A 10,107-nucleotide genomic window follows, 5' to 3' on the forward strand; every position below is an offset into this window, starting at 1 on the left:
ATTCCTTGGGATAAAGCTGAGTTGTGAGTAGTAGCAAAATATTTTCCCAAAGTAACTGAAGAACCTCGCAGATTTGCAGAGGTATTTGAGACAGTCATTCAAACTGATCAACAAGGTTTCTCTGACTTACATCAGCTAGTTCAGATGCTTGTCAGTGAAGGTCAGGCCCAGCATTTGATGAAAACTGCTAATTGGGAAAATCCTGAAACCTGTCTAGAATTGGGAGACCAGCCCCCTGACTTACTGTATGATTAGGTTCAAGCCATCTCTAGGCAACTTCGTCAAGCAATTCTTGAGACTTTTTCAAAGCCTGTAGATTGGAACAAAGTTCAAGCTTGCACACAAAAATTTAATGGACTGTTCATGATTATTATAATTGACTTCAGAATGTCTTTAAAGAAAACTCTGGTCTTTCTTCAGATATTGACTCCACCTGGTTAGTTTTAACTCTGTTTATTAATAGGCTGAGCCAAGACCTTTCTAGTACAAAGGACCAGTGTGGAACAGGAGGCCTTGTCCACTCCAGATTTAGTACATCTGACGAGTCAGCCCTCTTGTACTCTGGGTGAGTCACCTCCAAGAAAGACCACCAGAATTCTATTAACAGACCTTCAACTCCATCAAATGAAGGCTCCTAAACAAAACCCAAAGCCTCCTAGTTTCTGCTGTTACTGCAAGAGCCAGGACATTGGAAAAGCGATGCCTCTCATTGGAAGGCATGAGAGGTGCCTTCAGCTCTCCAACCAGCCTCTCCAGGGTCCTCCAGCAAAATTAACTGCACTCCTCACACTGAGGTTCCAACAGACCCCTCAGAATCTCTCCCAAGAATCAACCATCACCCTAGAAGGAAAGAGGTCCTTCAAGGCATGCAGCCTGCAGGAGAAGATTACTAGGCTCAAGGTCTCATTATCCCTTGCCCGAGCTCCTGAAACTCCCATTTTACCACGAGAAAACCTAAAGGCTAAGGGTGGAGGCTTATCCAGGACCTCCGAGCCATAAACATTACTATCCCTTGACACCCTGCTATTTCTAGCCCTCATGTGTTACAACATCCATTCCCAAAGTAAGGACATTCTCTTCCGTAACTGATGATACAGCACATTCTTTAGTATTCCAGCTGTTGAAGCTAGCCAATCGCTTTTGGCCTTCAATCAGGAAGACGAAGAATTTGCCTAAACAATAGTGCCTCTCTTTTGAGGCATTTTACTGAGAGTTTTGCTGCGGTTTTTTACTCAGTAAAAAAGCTGAGAGTTTTACTGAGTTTTACGGAGAGTTTTACTGAGAGTCCCTCCTATTTCTCACGAAATCCGCAGACTGATCTGGACGATATGAAGCTCCCTAGGGCTCTGCTGTGTTGTAATACGTGGGTGCTTTGCATGTTTGATCTCTTTCTAAAGCCGCCCTGTAAAAAGAATCCTTCTGCCAAAGCTTTGAGGTTTAATCGCATCTGTATTCGAGCAGTATATTAGAGTCACTTCCTATTTCTCTGCAAAAGGAAGATGGCTTGAATTTTGGACTAGAAAAAATGCTAAAACTAACAGAAATACAGCAATGTTGAAAATATTTTATGAATTTCCAACTATGTCCAGCAACTTTCTCATATTTAAAACAAAAATAGCATGTGAAGCAATGTATACTGAATCAGCCTCATGCATTGAACATGTATTGTATGGAGCAATGAGCTGTGCAAGAATTAAATGGCCAAGAATCCTAAAAATAGTAAGTGACCAAATTTTTAAATATTAAATTGAGGGTGAAAAGGCTCAAATCATTTCCACAAGAATGATCTCCCACAACTGATTTATGAATTAGTACAATCTTGCCTCAGAATATGTTAATTTTACCCAGTGAAACTAACTGCAGAATTAATCTCTAACTAGAATGTATCTTTCCTTCTGGGTTTTTAACACATTTTTTTTGGTTAAATTTCAAGAAACTTTAGTCATGTGATTTCATTCGGAAGTAATGTCGGTCTTCATGAGAGGCTTATGTGCACATTCATACACACACACACACACACACACACACACACATACACAAAATAATATCTTTTGACAGCATCTAAAATGCTTCTGTCCATATTTACTTCTAAACCTAAGTAATTCTCTTTCAAAAAGCAGCCTTATATAAGCTTTTAAAACCCTAATGATGATCTGAGAAGTATAGCTCTGACTTAATTAAATTACTTAAAATTGATACAAACCATAGGTGCAGAGAACTCAATTTTCCTCTCTGTTGGTCAAGGTAACTATCCTAAAAATCACTCAAGTGTCTAAGCAAATTGGAAAAGAAGTAGAAAGGAAAGCTATAAGAATGACCATGAATGAAAAAATTCACAGATTTTTTCCATTTGTTGTCCGGTTTTTCTCACCACACATTGCCTGTGAGATATACACACATGCACATATGCACATGCTCACACATATATGTACATGCACTGTGTGTGTGTTGATAGAAAAATGCCCATTCTAAGCATTATGACACTGCAGTCATTTCACTTACCTGTTTACTCAACAAATTTATTCCCTCCTCTGCCAGGTACCCATTTTGGGGAAATAAATACAAAAAGACAGTGCTCTCTTTCCTGAAAGTGTTCATGGCCTACTAAGAGACAAACATTTGTCAATTATTTATGAGTAATAAATGTAGGAATGCAGTAAATGTTATAATAAAAGTGTGGATTAAGTGCTATGTGGATGCAGAAAAAGAAATGGCTGAGTTGCTTATGAGACATAGAAGACTTCTCAGAGTAGACAGCATTTGAGCTGAATCTTAGAGGGGAAGTTTCTAGGTGGGTAACACAAGGGTGTTCTGAATGGAGGGAAGAGAGAGGACTGAAAAATCATGCTGTAATCAGGGCACTTGAGTAACAACAGCTTCACGTGGCTGAGAGCGGAATTCACACTGAGAATGAAGAGAAATTAGGTTGAAAGGGGCTGCTGACCTGAAACAAACAGACTGCCAGAGGTTTCTCCAGCAAAGACGGGTTTATTCAAGGCCAGCAGAGATTTGTAGTTTGGGATCCGCAACCATGATGTGAGCTGCAGCCACATGCAAGTCCCGGCACAGCTTCCAGAGAGAGGAAGAAGCGGCTGGTGCTTGCAGGGGTGGGGCGGGGGCTGCACCGTGAACAAAGAGTCCGTGGCTTTTTATTGGCTGAATCCTCGCCGGGAAGAGAAGGCATCTTTCTCTTCCTCTTGGGCTCAGCCATCAATCACTGCAGGAAGTAAGAGCTCCTCCTTCTCATCTCCCAACCAATAAATTGAGGTTTCTGTGTACTAGTGTTTTACATTTCCCCCATTTGATCAAGATCTTTTTCTGAAAGCATCATGGATCAAGAGCCAGGTGTTCTAGTCTCAGTGGATTTTCAGCCACTGAGTAAATTTTTTTATCAGAAAGTATCTTTCAGAGTGTAGTGTCCCAGGTCAGAGGGAAAGTTGCAGAGACTGGAAATGTATTGAGGTCACCATTGAGTAAAAAGAAGGCTAGATAGAGGGAGAGAGAACTCTCAGACACTTTTTATCAAAGTCTGTCTGTCATCAAGGTCATAGGCCCTGGAGATCATCTATAGCATCATGTCATCATCAGAGGTTTGGAGATGAACTTCCAATAGGCATGGCCCACATATCTCAGGAAGCCTGTCTCATCAGACGTTGTCTGCGTCGGTTCTGGGAAATTCTACTTTCAGGTCCTCAGATGATGTGCAGTTCGGTCAGGGTTCAGTGCTTCTTGTTAGGCGTGTCACATGAACCCAAGTGTCTTCTTTGGAGTTTGGTGGCACAAGCATTGATTAACAATACTTGATAGGGACCGCTCCAGTGAGGAGGAAGAGAGTTCTTCTGGAGGTGTCTTTTCCAATAGACAGAAGCTCCAGGTTGCAAGATGCGGTGCTTAAAAATCTTTGTCTTCTGAGAGCACACTGTGAAGATTGCTTTACCAAAACATGTTTATAGAAGCAATTAGGCCTTTGCAATATTGAAGTATCTCTCCTTTTATCATTTGTGGGCCAAAAGAAGCAGGCATTGAGTGTGCTGGGTTCCTGTGACTATCTGAAAGGTTGAGAGGTTATGAATTCCAAAAAGAAGGGATCTGAGATTTAGAAGGACCAGTGTCAAACTTTTGGCATGACGTATTTTGCTAATTTAGTCTTAGCGATGCCATTAGTACAGTCTATTAGACCAGAGGATTGAGGGTGGTTGCAAAACCAGCTGAACAACACAGACTTTTCAAAGCACCTGTCCAGTAAAAGGGGCTCCTCCACCATTGTACAGTCTGAGAGGAGGCCCCCCGGGTAGGGACAATCTTTTCAGAAGGGGTTTTAGCAACAGAAGAGGCAGCAGCCTGTCTGCAAGGGAAGACTTTAGTGCAGTGTGAAAACATACAGACCATGACTAAAACATACTTAAATCTAAGAGACAAAAGAAGTCATATGAAACCCACTTGCCAACCCTTGAATGATCCATTAGGCAGTTTTAAATGTCCAGGGGCAGTATGGACGGCCTCCCTTGGATTGTACTTTGGACAGGTGGGACAGGCTGGGGAGGTAGTTTTCGTGATCTTTTTAATGTTTCCCCACCTAGATCACAACAGATACTACTCTGCTAGTAGACCAATGGTTTGATGCATGCCCAGTGGTGAGGAGTGAGAATTTTAGAGCCTCTAAATAAACTGGTTTATTTGGTCCAAACCAGAACTTTCTTTATCAAATTAACAACTATTTAATTTCTAATCTTATTTTTCCTTTCCTAAGGCCACTTATTGGTTTCTCTAGCCAGTTTTACTAAGTTGTCATTTGGAGAAGTAGCCCTTTAGGTCATGACCAAGGTTTGACTTCTGTGTCCTTTTACGGGAAGCATTCCTTGCAGAAACATTAACAAGGAGATGTCCTCTAGCCTCCAGAGGGTCAGGTGTAGAATGCCCCAGAATCTTGGTAATACCTAAAGTGGTAGGTTAAAGTACTATATTTAATAATTCCTGAACATAGGGGCCATTTTTAACTTTACTTCCACTGTAAGTAAGGAGGCCACTTTGCTTTCACAACGTTCCAAAATCATGACCTACTTCAAAAGCATTACTACTATCAGTATAAATGTTGCAGTTTTGTCCTTGGCTAAAGTACCACTCAGCCTGTCAGGCTGAAGCAGCCAGAGATGCCTGTTCTTGCCACAAACAACATGAAAAGCAGTTGTAACAGCGCACAGGACACAGAGTCTGCCATTATCATCTTTTAACTGAGACCCACCCATGGATTATGAGACATTAGCTGGCGCTCCGGTGAGATTTCCTGCAGATTATCAAGGACTCAGGCGGTAGTCTAGCAGCACTGAATACCCACGAGGTACTTTGTCAGTGTGGGAGGGAACAGAAGTAGCTAGGTTAAGGTTACTGTGACAAAGAACCACACGCGGAGCAGTTGACAATATGACTCCGTAAGAGGGGAGGGCTGGAAACTGTTGAGCACGGTGAGAATTCTGCTACCTGGGGTACAACAATGGTCAAAGGGAGCCCACTGGGATTTTTTCAGCGGCCTTTACCAAAAGGCAAAGGCAACGACGGCTGTAAGGCAAGGAGATGTTTCTGTGCCAGAGGCTCTAGTTTGAGGCTGTAATAATATTACGGGTCAATTGATGGTCCCTGCGTCCTCAGTAAGTACCCAACGGCTTTCCCTGCCTTCTCATGTACAGTGAGGAATGTGATAACTGACCGTGTGGATCACAACAAACTGTGGGAAATTCTGAAAGAAATGGGAATACCAGACTACCTTATCTGCTTCCTGAGAAATCTGCATGCAGGTCAAGAAACAACAGTTAGAACTGGCATAGAATAATGGGACTCTCTGATTCAAAATTGGGAAAAGAGTACATCAAGACTATATATTGTCACCTTGTTTATTTAAGTTATATGCAGAGTACATCATGCAAAATGCCAGGCTGGGAAGCACAAACTGGAAAGAAGATTGCCAGAAGAAATATCAGTAACCTCAGATAACACATGACCCTAGTCTTATGACTGAAAACAAAGAGGAACTAAAGAACCTCTTGATGAAAGTGAAAGAGTAGAGTGAAAAAGCTGGCTTAAAACCCAAAATTAGAAAAACTAAGATCATGGCATCTGGTCCCATCACCTGATGGCAAATAGATGGGGACAAAATGGAAACAGTGACAGACTTTATTTTTGGGGTTCCAAAATCACTGCAGACGGTGACTGCAGCCATGAAATGACAAGATACTTACTCCTTGGAAGAAAAGCTATGCTCAACCTAGACAACATTTTAAAAGGCAGAGGCATTACTTTGCTGACAAAGGTCTGTATGTTCAAAGCTATGGTTTTTCCAGTGGTCAGGTATGGATGTGAGAGTTGGACCATAAAGAAAGCTCAGTGCTGAAGAACTGATGCTTTTGAACTGGGGTGTTGGAGAAGATTATTGAGAGTCCCTTGGACTGCAAGGAGATCAAACCAATCAATCCTAAAAGAAATCAATCTTGAATATTCATTGGAAGGACTGATGCTGAAACTCCAATACTTTGGCCACCTGATGCAAAGAACTGACTCATTGGAAAAGACTCTGATGCTGGGAAAGATTGAAGGGGAGGAGGAGAAGGGGATGACAGAGGATGAGATAGTTGGATAGAAGCATTGACTCGATGGACACGAGTTTGAGCAAGATGTGGGAGCTGGTGATGGACAGGGAGGCCTGGTGTGCTGCAGTCCATGGGGCTGCAAAGAGTCAGACACGACTGAGCGACTGAACTGAACTGAACTGAAGGGTGGGTAGGTTCATCAAACTTTCTTTTAAGGCCTTGAAAGCCATGTTATCCAGTTATTCCCATAAAATTGGGTTGGGGTTGTTATTGTTGAATAAACATATAGAGGTTTGGATCTAAGACAGAAATTTGGAATTCAATTTTGGCAATAGCAAACTAGCCCAAGAAAACCTAACAGTTGGCAATTAGCTTTAGGTTTGGGAAAACTTAGGACCCCATGAGGTCTATCTGCATCTAGATGTATGTAGCATGTAGCCCTTGATCTAATACCAGAAGCCATAAATATCAAACCCAGGTTCAGGCAAATTAAGTTTTTCCTTTGCAACCTTACGTCCCTTTATAGTGGGGTTGACCAAATATAAATGATATTCAAGAGGTTCTCCCATTAAGAATGTTTTGTCTTGAATAATGATGTTTTAAATATAGATGTAAACATATATTTGTACATGTAATATATGTATTGAGAAAAAGCCTAGAGAAAACCGAAAAAACTTATTTTATTTTCGAATATTTTATAATTACCACATGCTACTTTAGTAAACAGAAATACAGTTAAAAATAAAAATCTAGAAATACAAAACTTTATCTTTTTTTTTTCCAATGTAATTAAATTCACACGTCTTAGCTGTCCTAGAATACCGGGCACAATGCTGAAAAGCAGGCATAGAATTCTCACCCAAAGTAGAAGTGTAATCTCTTGTTGCCTTCTTTAGTCGCTAAGTCAGGTCCGACTCTTTGTGACCTGTGGACTGTAGCCCACCGGATTCCTCTGTCCGTGGGGTTTCCCAGGCAAGAATAATGGAGTGGGCTGCCATTTCCTCCTCCAGGGGATCTTCTGACCCAGGAATCCACCTGCCAATCAGGAGATGCAGGTCTGAGAGGCTGAACAACAACAGCAAACAGACGGAGAAAGGTGGGGAGAGGCGGGAACCACCGAGTCCAGCCGGAACCTTTGGCTCATTGTGCTCTCATTATAATGAGATTCAGTTCAGTTCAGTTCAGTTGCTCCGTCGTGTCCGACTCTTTGCGACCCCATGAACCGCAGCACGCCAGGCCTCCCTGTCCATCACCAACTCCCGGAGTTCACCCAAACCCATGTCCATCGAGTCGGTGATGCCATCCAACCATCTCATCCTCTGTCGTCCCCTTCTCCTCCTGCCCTCAATCTTTCCCAACATCAGGGTCTTTTCCAATGAGTCAATTCTTCCCATCAGGTGGCCAAAGTATTGGAGTTTCAGCTTCAGCATCAGTCCTTCCAATGAACACCCAGGACTGATCTCCTTTAGGATGGACTAGTCAAAGATAAGAAGACCCACCAGGCACTGATGCCATGATACTTCTGATCTAGGCTAAATGGGGACAGAAATCCCTGCTAGAATTGGGAAAATGGAGCAGGGATGAAAATCAGGGCAGACAAGCCCCAAACTCCTCCTTCCCCAGTGATTGTCCACCCCTTCTTTTGCAAATCCCTCATAACCAGCTTCCTAAGAAGCCCCTCCTCACCTACCTGCCTGCTCTCCATCTGAGAGTGTATCATTGCTTAAATAAACTCTCATGTTACTTTCTTAACCTCTCTGCTTTGTCTCCGAATTCTTTCATGATGCAAAAAGAATCTCAAATTCACTGGTAAGGCACGCAAGTGAGGGGCTGAGCCCTCATCAGTTTCCTGGTCTACACACCTGGGAGGGGGTGGGGATGCAGAGCAGTGAGCAGGAAGCTCAAAGGGGACGGAGGGAGCCTTGCTGAAAAGAAACCAGGTGAGGCCGTGGCATGTCGCCAGTGGTGACGACGTTGAATTTTATCTGAGCTTGTGGTCCTGGAGCATAGCAAATGTTAAAAAGGCCCCCTGCCCCAAGTGTCCCAGAAAACAGCTCACTGCAAGGACTCAGATTCGGTTCCTGGATACCTCCGCCTCCCCACCTTACCTGGGACAAGGCCCACCAGGGGCCCTCCGAATTCCCGGTCTTGGCCTCACCTGAGTTCTCTCATTGGTCCTTGGGAACAGGAAGCTTATTAACCAAACTTAATTTCAGCTTCTCTGCTCCCTTCAGCCTCACCCAGAGCAGGCAGTCACCCCTCTCCTGAGCTCAGGCGCCTCCGGGAAGAACGTTCTCTGACTGCCTTTGCCTACGAAGCCACCCTCTCAGCCCACTGCCCACCGCGGTGGTTTCTAGCTGTGTTTACTCCTCTCCATAAAGAAACCTCTCTTGGCCAACCCTGGAAAAGCTTGCAGCTCCTCAAGTCAGCGCTGTTTCCTGTTACTAGACTCCCTCCCCGCTCACCCCCCCCCATCGCCCGCAGGGTCCTCAAGAATAAAATTCTAAGTCAGATGCTCTTCTTATCCAGCTGTGGTCAGGAAAGGGCTCCCCAAGGAGCAGAGACTTGCACAGATGGACTGTGGTTTGAGGGAGAACTAGGAATTACGGGATGCAGGTTTGTTTTAAGAAACGGATCTTTATATCCTAAAAGAGAAGCAGGAGGACAGAATTGTGGAGTTTGTTTAGGTTGTTTAGAGGAGGTGGTTAAAGGAGCCCAGAAAATGTAAGAAGTTGGAGAAATGGGGGAGACCAGAAACATACAACACTGCTTCAGACCACAGAGGAGCCCACACAGTCCTCCTGCAGACGCTGTTTGTCAAGCACCTACTGTTTGCCATCTACTGTGCCAGGCAGTGGGGACTCAGGGGTGAGGAAACTAGTATGCATATTTAGTAAACTAGTATGGTTTACTAGTCAACTAGTAAACTACGTATGGGTGTTGACTTGCAATCTACAGGGAAGGCCAGACACGAGCAGAGTAATCACACGCGTTCTATTCAAACAGCGGTGAGTGCTCTGTGGGTGAGTGGCAGGCAGCAGGACATATTACCCTGCACCTAGACCACTGTCACGCCAAAATCACTGCAGATGGTGACTGCAGCCATGAAATTAAAAGATGCTTACTCCTTGGAAGGAAGGTTATGACCAACCTAGACAGCATATTAAAAAGCAGAGACATTACTTTGCCAACAAAGATCCGTCTAGTCAAGGCTATGGTTTTTCCAGTGGTCATATATGGATGTGAGAGTTGGACTATAAAGAAAGCTGAGCACTGAAGAATTGATGCTTTTGAACCGTGGTGTTGGAGAAGACTCTTGAGAGTCCCTTGGACAGCAAGGAGATCCAACCAGTCCATTCCAAAGGAGATCAGTCCTAGGTGTTCATTGGAAGCACTGATGTTGAAGCTGAAACTCCAATACTTTGGCCACCTCATGTGAAGAGCTGACTCATTGGAAAAGACCCTGATGCTGGGAAAGATTGAGGGCAGGAGGAGAAGGGGATGACAGAGGATGAGATGGTTTGAT

This window comes from Muntiacus reevesi, chromosome 3 (assembly GCF_963930625.1).
Source record: "Muntiacus reevesi chromosome 3, mMunRee1.1, whole genome shotgun sequence".
NCBI classification, from domain to species: domain Eukaryota; kingdom Metazoa; phylum Chordata; class Mammalia; order Artiodactyla; family Cervidae; genus Muntiacus; species Muntiacus reevesi.